The following is a 16,910-nucleotide window of genomic DNA, read 5'->3' as shown; positions in this document are numbered from 1 at the left end:
CCAGTGTATCAAATCAGGTCAGGGTCAATTTCACCTGATTTAGGCACTTACATAAAACACTGAATTTCGGATGTTGCCCTTGGCTCCTTCGTTAGCCATCAGGAAGGAGTGGGAGGTTGAATTATCCCCTAATGATGGTCCTTTGCTACAGCAAACATTCTAAAAGAGTACAGTTAAGCAGATTTTGCACTTGGGCTTCTTAATTCACTGAAGAAAGAGAAGTGTACGTGTCAAAATTACCCTGCCTACAAGGGGCCTTAGAATGTAGCAGCTTGTGGGGCCAGAAGAGCAGAGGGAAAATGACCCAGCTGCCCAGGGTTACTTGTGTTTGAGGCTTTGCATCACGGTGTGCAAGCACGGGAGCTTGCTTCAGCCCTTGGATTTGGGGGATGGCGCTGCTGGGCCGTGCAGGTAAGTGCTGGGACCACAGCCTGGGCACTGAGCCCACGTGAGATGTCACAGGATAAACCCACAGGAACTATGTGGTATGAAGCAGAGTTGCCAGAACAAGCTTGAGGAGAAGTGTACCTCACTATTGCCACTGCACTGCCTGCTGATTCCCTGTGTCAGGCAAGGTGGGAAGCTCCAATCACCTCACTGGGCAGAACCAAGGAAATAACGAGGAGTCTCAGGTTGGTGCTTGAATCTCACAGTGCTGACCTCCAGACATTTGCCCTTTACGCACCCTCAGAACACACTCTCTCTCATCTTGCACTGCTCTTTGCCTTTACTCTGCATCCACACCCCACCCCATGCTCAAAGTCAGGTCAGCTGTGCTTGTGTAACAGGATGTCTGGAGACTTTGTTGTTTGTTCGATGGCGTTTGTTTGTTTGTTTTTTAAATATTCTAGGGTGATGCCAGTGACTATCTCAGCTGCACACAGTTTCTAGGTTAATTATCCATAATATGTGGCTTAACGGTTGAGGACTGAATGGGTGCTACTGAGGTCCGTGGCAAAATTTGCAGGTGGGCTGGGATTTAACTGTGTCAGTGTGTGGCTGGGCTGATGGCTCCATCAGCTCTCTCTCACCAAGTCTTACAGATTTGGTGTTATGTCAGCTTTCTTGTGCCAAAAATAGGAATTTCTGAACCCTATTTGAAACATCCAAGGAGACTTTTAGCTTAATATCTCGGTTAAAACTGAGTGAATGGTTGTGCTGTTCCCTGCTTTTTCTCCATCTCTCTGAGAAGCAGAGGGGTTCAGGAGGGTGTCCCCCCCCCGTGGGACTTGGCAGCAGGGTTGTGCTAAGACCTTATACCCACAAATATTTTGCACTTTCAAGCTGTGACTTCAGTGGACTCTCATGCAGAGTTAAGGCTCTGATCTTGGCAATCTGTCTCCACAGACTGGTTCTCAAGGCTGTGTATAGTTTAGTAGCTTTATGCTCTTGGAAAACTGATTTACAGTAAAAAAAACCAACAGTAGCTTTATGTTTGTTTATGTGTAGAATGTATGACGTGAAATAAAATACATGGGTTTTTTAGGGGCCAAACAGAACAGCTCAGCTCTCAGTCATCAAATAGCATCCCACATAATTTATTTTGTTGACAGCTGGTACAATGCACTGCTAATACAACAGTAGTTACTTCACATTAGCAGCTATACATTGGCTGTCTCAAAGCACTTTGGCATGCTCTGATAACTACCATTTTAAAGCACAGGGCAGATCTTTCCAGCATGCAGCAGCCCTAACTTAGAGACAGAGGTAAAGTGTGGTGCTTGGTTGGAGGAGGCTCGTCATGTCCATCAGCAGTGCAAAGCATATATTACATGTTGAGTTTAGCACTGGGGCCTCTTGCTCACAGCACTTCATCTTTAAATAATTTTATAGGAAATGTCTTGCTGTAACAAGTGCCTCTGATGTTCCTGAACCCTTGTTGAACAAAATTAAGTGAAGCAACTTGGTGGGGGTTTTTCTGAGCTTGCTACTGGGTAGCACAGGGTAGCCAGGTACTACAGGGTAACTCCAGCCCCTGTTGGTTGTATAGGAAAGTTAGTATCCCTGTTTCATGTTATCAATAATGTGTTTCATCAGGGACTGTGCATTTCTTTTCACCTGCACCACTCAAGAAGGTATAAAGAAACACACGGCCTTGATGAAATGCATTACTGAAATGCATCTTCCCCAACCCAGAAGGTAGCTCTTAACACAAAATGCTGTCCCATGAACTCTTCTTTTCCCTGTACTTCCTTTTGTACCTAGCAAAAATGCTCCTTACAGTTCCCCTTTCTCAAATTGGAACAAAAGATGAGCATCACAACTTGTCTGATAGCTGGTCTATCTGTGAAAAGGCAAGACTTCTTTTCTTCCTTCACCCCCTTTTGTGGCTCAACATTCACATGGTCTTCCGTGAGAAAGAGCTGCAGGAGACATGAGCCCCTTGCCTGTAGCCTCAGAGGCAGAAAGCAGGCAGAGCCAGAGCCAACCTAAATTAAATCCTGCTCATCTTTCCAGGATTTTAAATCTCCTGTATCTTAGCTGGCCCCATCTCTCTCAGTTATGGAACCATAGGAAAAGTGTAGGAGTAAATGTGCGTAGGTAACGAACATTTAGACTCCTGTTTCCTGAACTCTGGCCTTCCACAGCATCATCATTGCCTTGCTGTGTAATAAGGGACAGCAGCTCCCTCATCACATCCCTCCTTCGTGCCCAAATGGGGCTCTGGGATGACCGTGCTCGTGTCCCCTGCTGGCCTGTCTGGCTCAGCTGCAACCTTGCACATGCCTTGGCTATGCTAGAGGCAGCAAGCAATGAAAGACAATAAAATAAGAAAGGGGCTTTATGTGTAAGGTTTTCTGAGATCCAATTTCACACTTTCTCTCCCAGCTCATGTAGTTTCCCCTGTCTATTTAGCAGGGTGTTTTAACACCAGGATTTTAAATTAGTGTTCTTTCACGCCGATGAGAAAACGTTTAGGTTTACACTTGGCTCTTGTGTTAGAGGGACGAAATCTTGGCAAGTTCACTTGTGCATGCTTTGTTCAGCACACTAGATAAAAATCTAAGGTTTTGCCATCACAGAACTTGAGCTGTGGAAAGATAAATTCAGGAGCCGCTCTAACTGGTTAATATTTTAAAGTTCATGTGTAAATTAACAATAACTTCTAGTGATTTACTCATGTTTGATACAAGAATCCCTTCATCTTCACTAAATGCTGTTTTTATGTTTCTGGGTAGCAGAATTTGATAGCCAGACTGAAAAATATTATTTTGGTTACACATAACACTGGCTTCATAATGAGTGTAGATGTGCCGTCTACTCTCTGATTCCTTATGACACACTGGAGGGAAGGAATGCCACCCAGAGGTACCTTGACAGGCTCAATACCTAGGCCTGTGTGAATCCCATGAAGTTCAACAAAGCCAAGTGCAAGATGCTGCACCTGGGTCAGGGCAGTCCCAAGAACAAATACAGGTTGGGCAGAGAAAGGATTGAGAGCAATCCTGAGGAGAAGGATTTGGGGGTATCGGTGGACAAGAAGCTCCACCAGAGCCAGCAAAGTACTCTCCTAGTCCAGAAATCCAACCTCATCCTGGGCTGCATCAAAATCAGCATGGCCAGCAGGTCCAGGAAGGTGATTCTGTCCCTCTACTCTGCTCGTGAGACCCCACTATAAGAACATAGACCCTCCCCCATGAAGACAAGCTGAGAGAGTTGGGGCTGTTAAGCCTGGAGAAGGCTCTGGGGAGACCTTACAGCAGCCTTCCAGTACCTGAAAGGAGCTACAAGAGAGCTGGGAAGCGACTTTTTAGCAGGGCGTGTAGTGATAGGTCAAGGGGGAATGGCTTTAAACTGAACAGGTCACTTTTTAAGAAAAGACCCAATTCTGGAAAAACTCATTGGTGGCTGCAATAATGCCACCCTCTCTCTTTTTTTTTTTTTTTTTTTTTTCAGCGGTGAAGTGTCGGATTATGTCTGTTGAACATCTGCATTTAGCAGCACATTTCAGTTCTGCCTCACCCTCAGGTGAAAAGCCTTGCTAGAGTGCATTAAAATCACACTTCCCCACAGACCTTGGAGCAGATATCTGTGAAAAATCTGCTCATGTTCAGATGCCACCATCCATCAAGCCTGAAGATGAGAATCAAAGCATTGCAGATGGTTCAGAGTGGGCATAGGAGTGTGATGGCCCTGAGCAGAGTGTGAGCATGTGAGGGTGTAGGACGTATTTTTTAAATATTCATTGCACCCAAAAGCATTCACAAAAAAACACCCAAAAAGCTTCACAAGAACTGTGTGGCAGGGAAAAACCCCTACTTTTCTTCCCAGATCATTAAATTCTCCTGTTGTCCTTACGCATGCACCTAAAGAGAGACAGATTTTACCCTTATTGGGCTCTTGGTTTCACTTAAACCCTTAGGGAAAAAAATTTCCAACATTGTCAGCAGCTCAGTTTTCATCTCTGGGAAGATTTTCTCCTACATGGATTTCTACAATTAAGAGCACTGACACATAGTTCATTGAATTCGATATCTGTTGTTGGGTTTTTTCTTTTCTTTGTGATTAAGTAGTTTAACTTCAGAGAATGGGCCCTGGGTGTGTGTGCTACTTTATTTATCCCTATCAGGGATGGGGGTGGAGGAGAAGGGAACAAGCGCCCGAACAGTAGGCAATCTTGACTGGAAAACACTTAAATATTTAAAATGTCAGATTGGTTTTAGTGTTTCTTTAATATGATACATTAATTTTTGGAGTCTGTGGACTCCTGTTTAAGACTAAAACAGTCTTTTCTCACAGTGATGGCTGGACCATCTGCCACTCTTCCCTAGTCCTCATGACTAAGTGGCTGAATAAAGAGGAGCCATTTAGCTATCCTCAGCATCTGCCAGCTGTGCTTTCCCAGTGACCTTTCAAAAAACTGACTTCTTTTTGACTAAAAATGAATTTCATATTGCCAAGCCAAAAAGGCAGACTTCCCTATGCATTTTGAATACCATCTTTGTTTTGAAATGTCCCCTGGCGTTCATGTAACAAAAGCCTGACATTAAAAATAAAAGGTGTTTTAAATTAATTCTGAGTATTAGCTGATACTCAAAATACAATAGGACAGCCAGCGCCTATGCTTATCTTGTGACATGCTATCCTTAACACCTCATGCAATGAAGAGAAGGGAGAATAAAACCACTCAAACATTTCTGGAAACCTCTCTTTAAGCTACGTTGTTTTTTATGCAATGCATTTTCACCTTCAGAGTGCCTCTGTTTCAAACTATTTCCCTGTAATGACCCATCTATACTTCCGACTGAAAAATTTTCTGGCGACTCTTATTTCTGAGGCTTCTTCTCCCATTCTGCACCGGGGGGAGCATTTTGTGTGGTGAAGACCATATCCAAAATGGGAAACAGACTCTGAATTGAGTCGGTCCCTCCTCCCTTTGGGGTTTGGCATGCATGGATATGCATATACATAAAAGCTTGGCCTGAAAAAGGAGAACTCAATAGCAGAGGTGAAGCTGCAGAAGCAGGGAAAGGGATTTTAAGGGTGCCAGCTGTGATGGTTTGCTTTCTCAGCTTCTGACATACAACAGAGTTCTCTGAAGAGCTTTCAGAGGCAGAGTTACACAAGCTGCTGTGTCTGCATGCAATACTGTGCTAACAGACTGGAAACTGGGATCCCAAAAGTGTAATTCCTGCTTTATATCTGTACATTAAAATGCATTTGCAATACGTGTCTGTTAAATCACTCTTATAATTTTGAATGTTTCGTCTACAGTTAACAGACCATTTCTTAAAGCCAACCCAATTCCGTTGCATCTTTTGAAAGTAATCAATAATTTTTCCTATTTTTCATGAGAGCCAAATGGCAAGATGACAGACCTGCCAGCCTTGCAAATGTTGATTATTTTATCAAGAAGGAGCACTACGATATGGTAGCAACATGTGTCTGCAAACTGACCATGCTAAAGGGAGAAGGCAGGGTAACCAACCTCTCTTAGCTTTGCTCAGAGAAGGGCTCAGCCTCTCATTTTGCTTATTTTTTGGCTTTTCTCCAACTCCTATGTTGTTTAACTTTCATTTTTCCCCATAATCAGACTGATATCATAAGGATTTGCATGGAAACTGATGCCCTCAGCTCATCTCAGAGCCAGCATAACAAGAGTCTCCTGCTCCTAATGGAAAAAAAAAAGATGTAAAATCTCTAGACAGCACCAGTTTACGTGGTGAGTGATTTGCTAGCCTATATGCAGAGCCTATTGTGATGCCTTCTTCTAATTTAATGAATCCCAGAGAGAATTAGAAAAAAGTATATATTTATGTGAAATGTGCATGTATACGTTCATCAGGTCGGTGTTTCTGTGTGGTTTCTGTTTGCAACCCCTGTGGGACTTTGCTTCTGTTGCCTGGGCTGTGTGAACGAAAGACCCCCAGGATTCTGGGTTTTCCCCAAAGAGAGAAAAACCCCTGCTGTTTTGGGGCCTTACAGCTACCCTCTGCTGTCAAGCTCCCTGCAGATACAAGCAAGTATCAGTACAGATTTCTAAGTTTTGCTGAAGTTGTTTGGTACAGTGTCCAGTCCTTTTGGGGGTTAACTTCTTGTTTTAAAGAAAGGTTGACCCCAAATTCTACCATCTGAAGTGAACCATTCCTCCTCCATCTAGCAGTAAGTTCGGGAAATGGTGGGACTGGTACAGTGAAAGCCCACTAACAGCCCCCTGCCCTCTGGGTTGGGTACCCTCATTTGGAACCATCAAAGGAGGGCTGATAGAAATGAGTCCTGAATCACATTCAGATATGCTGGATAGGTGGATTATAGTGTTAATAATAATGTCACTCATCCAGAGGAAAGAAACTGATGGATAGGCCATGTGTGTCTTGCCCCTTCTAGTGCATTTGCTTCCTTGCCAAAGCTTTGGGGAAAATAAACTGCTCTAAATGGAAATTTGCCTCAAAAACACCCAAATACTTACACAAGTGTGTTGCTGTGTGGCAAGACTGAATCAACCTGACTTGTCAGCTCTCTCCTTCAGAAACCAAGCTGCAGTCCAAGCTGTGAACAAATAATAGTGCGATGCTTCCACCTGATGCAATTTGAAGCAGCTCATGCAGGAATGTGCACCAGAGAGTCAGCTCAATAAATATCAAGACCTACTTTAGCAGCAGATTATGTATTTTCAGTATTTCCAGCTTACAAAGGCTCTGCTTCAGACCCTTTTTTCATATTTATCTCACTATGTGATTTAACCAGAGCTGAGAAAGCTGCTGATTCTGTACTATGAAACCTCAGCTACCAGGATGAGAAGCTGATGTGACTTATTGCCAGTGTCGTGCTCAGACTTACTGGCTGTTGTGTAGTCATGTTCAAAAGACACTAAGCCCATGTGAGAGTCTCGCCCCATCTGCAAACCAAGCTAACCCGAGTCCCTACCAGTTCTAGGAAAATGATGGTGGTTTGAAATAATGGGCTTGACATGGGTCCTTTTCTAGGGCATGTAAGCTTGAGTGAGTGGTTTTTTGTCCTACATGCACACAGGTGTTCTCTGTTCGTAAACCATGCAGCAACAGTAGATCCCATAGATCCCATTTATGTCCTTTTTATAAGCTTGCAACCTTGAAGGGTACAAAGTTGCTTCACTGACAGGAAATAGAGTTTTGAGCTGTGCTTGGAGAGGAATCCTGCCTTTTCCTTGGGGGTGTTAGAGTTGCCCAGTATCTGGGGCTTTTTGACTGTTGGGTCTGCAGGAGCTGTGGGAAGGATCAGTGGGTGGATGTTTGCAGGTGTCTCCTTGTTACCATCCTAATGTGAAGGGAGTTGCTGAAAAGTGTATGCTCCCCATGGGGACACCCCTTACAGGTGCTGAGATCCACCTTCAGACCCATCAGCGGGCACAGAAAAAGGGTCTATTTTCACGTGTGTCAAAATTAGGGATAGGAAAATAGTATTTATTTCTATAGTCAGTGTAGGTGCTTTCTGGCTTTCTTGGCAGACGTCCTCTTTCCACTATCCTCCTGATCCATTTTGTCCTCTCCTGCCTCCTGTGCACCCCACTCATCCTCCCACTCTCCCCCCTGCCCCTGACGAATTATTCTGTCTCACAGGAGCTGGGGCTGGCAGGATCCTCTGCGGCTGGAGGAATTTGCCTCAGCAGCTGCACGAGGGCCAGGGTTGGTGCAATTTGGGTGTGTCTTCTAGGAACCTGACTCACTGCAGGGGGGGCACGGGGGACAACCACAGACCTCCTGTAGAGCCAAACTGCTCTAGTTTAAGCCTCTTCCCACCTCTTTGTCATCCTCTTTTGGGTTTTAGGAGTCAGAGAGGAGGAAGGACTCTCCAAAAGGGACCAGGGCTGCAGATGGATGCCGTTATGCCTCAGCATGGCACTTAACCACCTGTTCTGCTTGGGAAAGCCAGTGTGGATATTTTTCTCTGCCCAGTCATCTCAGTGATGTCACTTTGGCATGACTCAGGAGTGACTGACTTTACCTGAAATAAAGATGCCTTGCAAGAATTCATCCCTCTTCCAGGACTCGCTGGAGATCTTTGGATGCAGTCCCAGCTGTGATTCCCTTTGGAGCCTTTGTGGGTTTCTTTCACCTCAGAGCACATGTTGACTTTGAGAAGCAGAGTTCTACATCCCAGGCCAAATTCTGCTCCTGTGTAGGGCGTGTGGGCCAACTTATTTAGTTTCCTGCATGCCACAGCCAAGTTTTCCATTTTGTATTGAGTTCACATGTCAGATGGGGATTAAAAGGCACTGTCATGAGCATTTGCTCCAATTTTCTGTGCTTAACATACACCCTAGTGTTTCCTCTAGTATTTCTGCTCCAAGTCTGTAGTCTGTGGCTGGTGGAGGACACAGGTCTGTATCCAAGATCTGAGGTGGAGACCTGTTTCTGTGACTGGATATTGGCAGCGAATTATCGTAAAAGCTTTCCAGGGTGTGGAAAGGCTTCCAAGGCTTTTAAATTGCTGACTGTCTTGCTGCTTTCACTGCAAAATCTTCTGTTTCTGCAAGATAGGGATGCCAAAACACGGCAGAGGAAGAAGTTACTTGACACAAGGAGCCACATCAGACTATGAACAGAGGAATGACCTGGTTGTAGGCTCTGAGACCCAGGACCTTGCTGGAGAGAAATGCTGGTGCAGGGTCAGCCCCTAAATCCAGTCCTGTTCATGAAAAGCCCTCTGCTCCCCAGTGAAGCATCTTTCTTACTGCTGCCCTCCAAGGTTCCCTTCAAGGTGTCTGTTGTTGTGCAAAGGTCTCCCTGGGACTCAAATATGTCCCATGACCACTGAGCTCTTAACATTTAATTATTGTAATACAGAAGTTTTTGTGAAGGAAAATAAAAAGGAAAACAGTACCTAAAAGATTCTGTTTCAGTCCCATAAAGTGTCACTAGTGGTGACAGAAAAGTCAGTACTCACAGCCATTTCTTCTCCTTATAAAAGAGTAATTTACAGCAAATGAACTGGTATCTTCTCACCCTTGGCACATACACTATGACTTGGCTGGGCATCTTCCCAGTCCACTTTTACCAATATTAATGTTGCCCATGGAGTGGAGTAAGAGTTAATCCTGCTGCAAACAATTTAAATGACAAATGTTTAAACATCTGAAACTGGCTTGAAATGAAAAAACTAACAGGAGAAACAGCAGTCACTGGCTGTGACTTTACAACCCGAAACCCTAGTGAGCTTGGGCACAGCAGTAGAGAAATGTCCCCTTCCTTTCAGGCAGTGTTGCAACTTTATGTGAAGATTTGTCTGCAGCTGGGAAACTAATTGAAGCATGAGAGAAAATGAAAAGCTAAATTTCTTCTCTCTGTCCGTGGAAGGAGAGGAGGGCAGGTGTGGCTGAGTTCTGTTGATGCTAAAGCCAAACATTTTGTTGATGCTAGAGCCGAGCAAATGGCAAGTGATCAGTTCAGCTCCTTGCTCCATTATTTGCATTTGTGGCTTAATTTGAATACAAAAATTGGATACCCGCAGGCAGAAAAAAAAAAATAAATCTATGGTGTAGTTCCTGCAGCTACTTGAATTCTTGTACTTAGCTAATGCTTAACAAAAATGTGTTATGACACTGGAAGTACCTGGAGTGGTGGGAAGGGGGATCCCTGACGGTCTTTGTTCCTGTTTGAGGGCGATTATCAATCCTTGCTCACTGGCCAAGCTGCAGTACAATGATGCTGCTTCTCATGCCTGCCTGAGAGTCTGGAGCCTGCTGAGGACTGACATGGCTTGGCATGCTCTGTTTTCAGTGAGCCCTTGGTCCAGAGCTGGCCTCTGATCCAAGTCAGGCTGCAAAGAGCCCCAGACCAGGACATGTGACTGATATGATGGGGCAGCGCTGGTGGGACAAGACTGTATTATGTAACCTACTCTGGAATGATTTCCAGAAACATGGAAAATACTGTAGAGGAAGGAAAATGTAATTAATTATAGTGCTAAGAGTACATGAAGGAGGCTTCAGCTAATGGAGAACCTGGTCATGTCCAGTGTACCGCACAGAGGAGATCTAAAGAAGTAGCTTATTTTGCCAGCCCTGTTTCTGCACACTAGTTTGACTTTAAGTAATTACACTTCACCTAATTGTGTCTTTCTGGATAGTTGATGTGAAAATTAATTTATGGCATATGTTGCTGCCTTTGCTGAGCTTTTTATGCTGAGTATGTCCCCTCATTTTTATCTTCTGATATTCAGCCTCCAAGGCCCCCTGCTCTTGCCTGAATAACATGCTAACCTTGGACATCAGGTACTTGTTCTTTTACCCCAAGATCCCAAATTACCTCTAGTGAATGCTGGTATTATTTTAGATCCTCTGAGTCCACTATAAATTATTTTCTGGACTTGGAAACATGAGGCTTCCTGCAGATTTGGCCCCAAGCTTCTCCTCCCCTATTTTTGACCAGAACACCAGAAATGCTCCAGCACTTTCTCCATTCATTAGCTGTCTGGGTAAAAAAGGTCCCTAGACCTTCCCAGCAGCCAGCTGTAAAATGCCCCAGCCAGAACCAGTTTGTAGAGATTTAGCAAGACTTTTGAAACACTTAGAATCTGGTGGTCCAAGCTTGCCTCTCAGTGATAAGGAGACTCATGCAAGTAGGAATCTTTAAGGATGTGCCCAGTGAAGAAGGAGCAGACCTTTTAAGGTGGATAATTTGAAATCTGGAGAGAATTTTAAAAGGATATTTAAATGCTTAATAATGACAAAATGGCTTAAAAAATTGCCTGGGGAGCAGCTTCCCATCCTACTGCTGAAGTGTTGTTTAGAAAGGAAGGTCAAATAGCAAACTGCTGAGGACACACACACACACTTAGCCAAAAATCATGTTATCTTTCAGGATGGTGTATCTGTTTCGCTCAGGTCAAACAGTCATCTCTGTTGTTGTCTGTCTTAGATGTGAACATTTTTAGAAACTAAAGCTATGACAAGTATTCAAAACACATCAAAGAGACTCCAAACTGTCTCAAACCTGATTTCAGGGCAGACATCAGAAACTATTATGACATTTTAATCCTTTGCTTGATATGTGTCATACTTTAAAAACTTTTCCTGAAAGCAGAAGGGCTGGAAGCTTCACTTTAAAAGAAGGGGAAATTTTCATCTAATGCAGTCTCCAAACAGACTTTGAATAAAAATTGAGAGCTTCAGTTTTGGAGCTCAGAAGTTGAAACAAAAGAAGTGTTTCTTCAGGTATAACCAGGTTAAGCATGGTGGCTATGACCTTGCCAGGTGTTCTGTGTTCTGTCTTTCTTGGTATTCACTATCTAGACAGGTTTCTTTCTGAAATGTGGTTAAATCAGGTAGGAACTCCTCAATTTGCTCTTGTTTAGCCAGAGATTTAAGAAAGTGTACAGTAAGTCATTCTGGACTTCAAATAAGCCTTTTAATTTCACCTTAGGCTTCCCAAGCAGATGGTGTGACAGGTATGTAGGTCCGTGGTAAGCAATGGCAGTCACACAGGTATTTCCAACTATTTTTGTAGCCCTTTTGTAGCTTTTTCACAGCATTATGAACCAATTTTCACCTTCCCCTCAAATATGCCCCAAGAATGAGACACTGATTTTGGACTTAGATGATTTCGATTGGATATTAGGAAGAAATTCACCACTATGGGGTGGTGAGGCACTGGAACACATCCACAGAAAATGTGGATGTCCCATTGCCACATGTGTTCAAGGCCAGGTTGGATGAGGCTTTGAGCATCCTGGTCAAATGGAAGGTGTCCCTGGCCATGGCAGGGAGGCTGGAACTAGATGGTCTTTAAGATCCCTTCCAACTCAAATTGTTTTATGTTTCTATGCTTCAAATCACATGCAGCCTGTTGTTGCATTCACCATAAATACAAACCAATGTCCCTCACAAACTTCCCAGAAGGTCAGGAGCTGCACTGTCATCTCACACAAGCCCCCAGACATATTTATGTGTCAGTGAGGCTGCACCGCTTAACCCAAGCTGGTAAATGTAAAATGACCTCCTGTGAGTCCTACCATGTGCATTCCTTCACAATGTTACCATTTCCCTTGATGAAGTGCTTTGCCAGAAGGTGAGGTACTTGTCCACCTGCAAATGCAGGGGCTGAAAAAGCTCTTTGGTGGGGAAGAGGGGAAGAGTCTGCTGATGGAAGACTTGGTGGTATAATTATAATTTTTTTCTGCTTTTTACAGGCAAGAGCAGCTGACAAACCCATCCTGTCTGTGCTTTTTGTACGGCATTGCAAAATTAGAAAGTTGTTTTTCAATGAACATGAAATTGCTGAAGAACAGAAACAGAAGTGCCATAAATAGCGCTGGGCTCTTGGAAGCCACAAAGAGGAGACTGTTCTGCTGGGAGACGCCAGGGCTGGGAACACGGGTTTCCTTTGTTCGTACGTCATTATGCAGCAGCTGGACTACGCTGAGCACGGCTCCCAGATTTGCTTGTGCCGTTAACTCAGCACAAAGGGGAAACTGTGACTGTCCGTGAGTCGTGGCCAAGAGAGTCCTAAGTCCTTCAGCCCACCTGGCTCGGAGGGGCATTGGTCTTCTAAGGGTATGTGCGGTAGGGTAAAGAACAGGTCTGCACGTAAAATTCGCTCAAATTATTTGAGAGAAATGCTTCTGTTTTGTCTCAGGAGGGATAAAGAAATCCCAGTTGTTTCTCTTAGGAGATACAGCTTGGTCTCCAATGTTCTTGTCACCACTGTCAGTGGGGTTTGCATTGGGGATGGTGGCAGTTGATGTGAGCAGTCACCTGTAGGTCCCCCATGCCTCCTGCAACCAGCATTTCAGTGCCCTGTTCGAGCCGTTTGGCTTAAAAGGCAGCTGAGGAAGCAACAGACACTGACGGGGTTAGTCCTGAACCTGGCTGAAACCTCTCCATGGATATACCTCAAGGGCAAATCATGGGAAACTTCAGTTGGAAGCAACTCCCCAAAGGTGTCACCTAGTAAGACATGACTGAACTGAGCCTGAACACAAGAGACAATTGTAGAAGCCTATTATGTTTCATGTGGTGCAATTGCATGTCTTTGGGGAGTTGAGATCCCATGCTACTTTCCTGTCTGCTTTCTAGATGATTGGTGTCTCAACTTCAGACTTGGGGCTGCTTTCTTCCACCAGCTGTCTATGGCTGTGCCTCGGCTTTGTGCAGCCCCTGCTCAGCTTTTGATGTTGGAAATGAGGATGGTCATTAAAACTCACTGACCTCCAAAAGAGCCCCAAATGAAACCCTAACAATGTTATTAATAAAGGATAAAGTGCCAGCTCTGAAGACTTTTGTCTCATGCTCCTCATGCCAGATAATGGCACCAGAGATGCTTGTAAATGGGAACTTTATTAAACTTTATTAAAGGAGTCACAGGAGCAAGGGCTGCAGCTTTCAGCCGTGTCACGGGAGAACCACTGCAATAAAGCTTAGTTTTTAAATTAAGCTAAGGAAAGCAGGTTTAAACACTGCCAGTGATATTATTATATGGGTATGCATGGAAACGTTTTCTTACCTAATGAACACATGGTGAACTCGTTAATTGATTGTATGTTCCTGCGAGCCTCTGTGCATTGCACTGATTAATTGCCTGCTCAGTTTTTAGCCTATGAATGGGTGCAGGAATAAATGCCCTGTGGAGTCAAGCTTGAGGACAGACAACCACAAAACAAGAGGGTTAGGCACAGTTTCTCCAAGGAACAGTAGCCAAGATCTGGGGGAAAAACCTGCCAAAATCATCAGCTGAAGTAAGTAACTCAAGAGGGAACTGGGCAGGTTTCCAGAGCTGCAGAGTATGAGGTAAAGCCATTAACAGGATTTTTGGTTTTAAGATAATGAGAGATTGGTTAGTGATTGGGATTTCGTGGACTCATGAGGCTTAGGAAATACTAGAAACACGAATGTGGAAGGCTCGCCTTGGGGAAGTGGGTGCAGGAGCTGCTCTGTGACCACAGCCAGACTCCCCTGGCCTAGTGCCCTGCAGAAGGAGGTGACTGGCAGAGGGTACACATTGTGTTGGTATTCCCAGAGGCAAGGGAAGGGTGAGCTCCCTCATTTGGCCTGGCACACCTGCCCACTTGACAGCCATGGGGCAATGGCTGGTGGTCTGCACCCAGAGAGGATGGAGTTACCTCCAAGGCAGGGGGTCTTTTGGCTTTTTTTATTATATTCTCCATTACTGGAGTTATTTGGACAAAGGAACTTGTTCTTTTCAGGGACAAAACTCACAAAACCCAGCCAGTGACCACAAGAACACAATGGGGTGTCTGCTTTCAAATTGTAATTTCTGGCAGTTTAATGCCAAACTCTGTCCTTGCATTTGGAGAAGCTGTAGATTTTTTATTGTTTTTTAAGGGTTTTCTGACAGGATTGTGCTAAAAAGATGGAGGATGCTATAAAAATTAATTGACCACTGACTGTGGGTCTAAGTCCAAGCAGAAATGGTCAGTGTGTGCTGGCACCCTGCTGAGAAGCCAGCAGGACCTTGGATGACTATGGATTAATCATTTATTTTGTTGAGCTTCTTTTTTGTCTGTGCCCTTAGGTTTCTCCTACTTATCTGCACGCTGGGGGGCTGGAGCTGACCCTTTCAGATCTGACCCAGAGGTCTGCCATCCTACTGCCCTTTGAAGCCTGGTGGCCTCCGAATAATAGGAGCCAACATGTTTGCCATGCCCACCAGGGGAGGGAAGATAGCCCCTCACAATCCTCTGGTTGCTCTCTTGTTCTTTTTTTTTAAAGTGCGTGAATACAAATAGCATAAATTGTCAGAGCCCATCAGCCTTGGTGAAGAGAATTATCTTCAAATGGGTATGCAAAATGGATCTGGGCTTTTCCTAATGCACTTTGCTGCAATTAGGTTGTGTCAGGTAATGCAGGTAGCATCGTTTCTGGCTGCACAAGGGTTAATGTGATCATAGGATGTCTCATTTCTCCAAATTTTTCCATAAGCAATGATCATTGCAAATCTTTTGGCATGCTTTACAGTAATTACCAAGAGATCAAATAAGTATTAATAAAATAACTAGGAAAAAAAAAAAAGATTAAACCACAATATCAGCTGTGTCTTCACAGACACCACAGCATCTGAACTGAAAAAATAATGTTCAAACCCCAACTATGTGTGATGGAACTAGTTAATTTTATGGCTATATTAAAATTTTCTCTGTCTTTGGCTCCCTGAAGAGTTTGCTTCCTCTTGGTGTTTGCTTCCTCTTGGTCTTTCAGTGTTAACCAAGGCTCCATGACTGATGGATACTTGGAGTTTCAGTTACTAGAATGGGATATTCAAGTACTCAAATATTTGTATGCACTAGCCCTTGTTAAATTAAAACTGTCTTAATCACAAGTTTGTTGCAAGAATCTTAATGCCTATGTTGACCTAATGTAATCCTGTACCATAACACTTTAATGCTCTATGGGAAAGCCTCTACTTGTTCCATTTTATCCCACCCTTTACTATTTGAGGCATGCCTGCCCTATGGGGGCTTGAGAGCACACTGGTATATCCTCCATGGTGCAGACAGGGCTGACTGATTAACATCCATGAGAAAATATCCCAAACAATAATGTTAAAACCAATGAATTCTTCCCACTTGCAGTGATCCTGCTGCAGCAGGAGATAAGAAATGGGAAGAAATGATGTGTGACATGAGCTATTAACCCTAAGGCAGTGGAGAACAATGGTAGTGGCTACATCACTAGTTAGGTACATGGGTGGTTCAGCACGGTGGCTTGGTGAAAATCCAGTGGCAATAAGTGCTGCTGCCTGGAGGGAAGCAGAGATTCAGGCCTGGAGGCTGGTTCCTTATGGTTTGGGTCCAGATCCATCCAAAACTCTGGAGGTTAAGTAAAAGTTTAAGGGCCGAGCAAATGACACTTACCTAGTTTTAGACAAAGAGTGAAACTGGAGTGATTCAAAGGGTATCAGTTTGTTGGCTCTTTGTAAACCCATCAAGTGCTGAATTTCTGTTTTGAGGAAAAATGACTAAACTTTGACCTTCACTGCCTTGCCAGTGCAAGTTTCCCACATTCACACAGATGCTTTTCCTAGAAGAAGGCATCCAGAGAAACAATGTGCCTTTTGTTAAGAGCAGCCAGTTGAGTTAAATAATGCCGCTTTCAGAACCCTTCATGGTAATGGGAAAAGCTCAGTGCCCTTTTGGTTTACTGTCTAACATTGTCTCAGGTTGGGCTTTGCAGGCTGTGAGCTGACAGACAGGATGCCTCAAGTCCTCTGAAGGGGTGTGTTTGTTTTCTGAAGCATATACTGAGCAGGTTTCAGCTGAAAGCCCAGGGAGATGCTGCCCTGCAAAGCCGTGGCCTGGAAAGGTGATGGCAGCTGGGGAAGAACTGCTGAGTGGGATGAAGAGACACTAAGTCTGGCATCTGACACCTACTTAGAGCCACTCTTCACAGCACTGGAGAGGGAAAAATAGAGATAGAAAAGAGCTCTTTTTAGGGTCTCTTCTATCTCAGTCTGTGCCTAGGTGAACTTATTCTT

The 16,910-nt window shown here is 44.2% G+C and overlaps 1 long non-coding RNA gene across 1 annotated transcript in view; it reads right to left on the bottom strand.

Moving 5' to 3' along the window:
• Nucleotides 1-33: 33 nt before the first annotated feature.
• The window catches only part of LOC114059895, a 22,930-nt gene continuing 6,053 nt past the window's right edge, over nt 34-16,910 (bottom strand). The window contains exons 2-4 of the long non-coding RNA XR_003571759.1: nt 8,420-8,424; nt 5,135-5,138; nt 34-46 (exon numbers count right to left, since the gene is read on the bottom strand). This is a non-coding gene — a long non-coding RNA (uncharacterized LOC114059895). The remainder of the gene's footprint in view (nt 47-5,134; nt 5,139-8,419; nt 8,425-16,910) is intronic.

This window comes from Empidonax traillii, unplaced genomic scaffold (genome assembly GCF_003031625.1).
Source record: "Empidonax traillii isolate 1590-97213 ecotype Southwest subspecies unplaced genomic scaffold, ASM303162v1 scaffold247:size2371522, whole genome shotgun sequence".
NCBI classification, from domain to species: Eukaryota; Metazoa; Chordata; class Aves; order Passeriformes; family Tyrannidae; genus Empidonax; species Empidonax traillii.
This window is presented reverse-complemented; position numbering and strand designations above follow the sequence as displayed.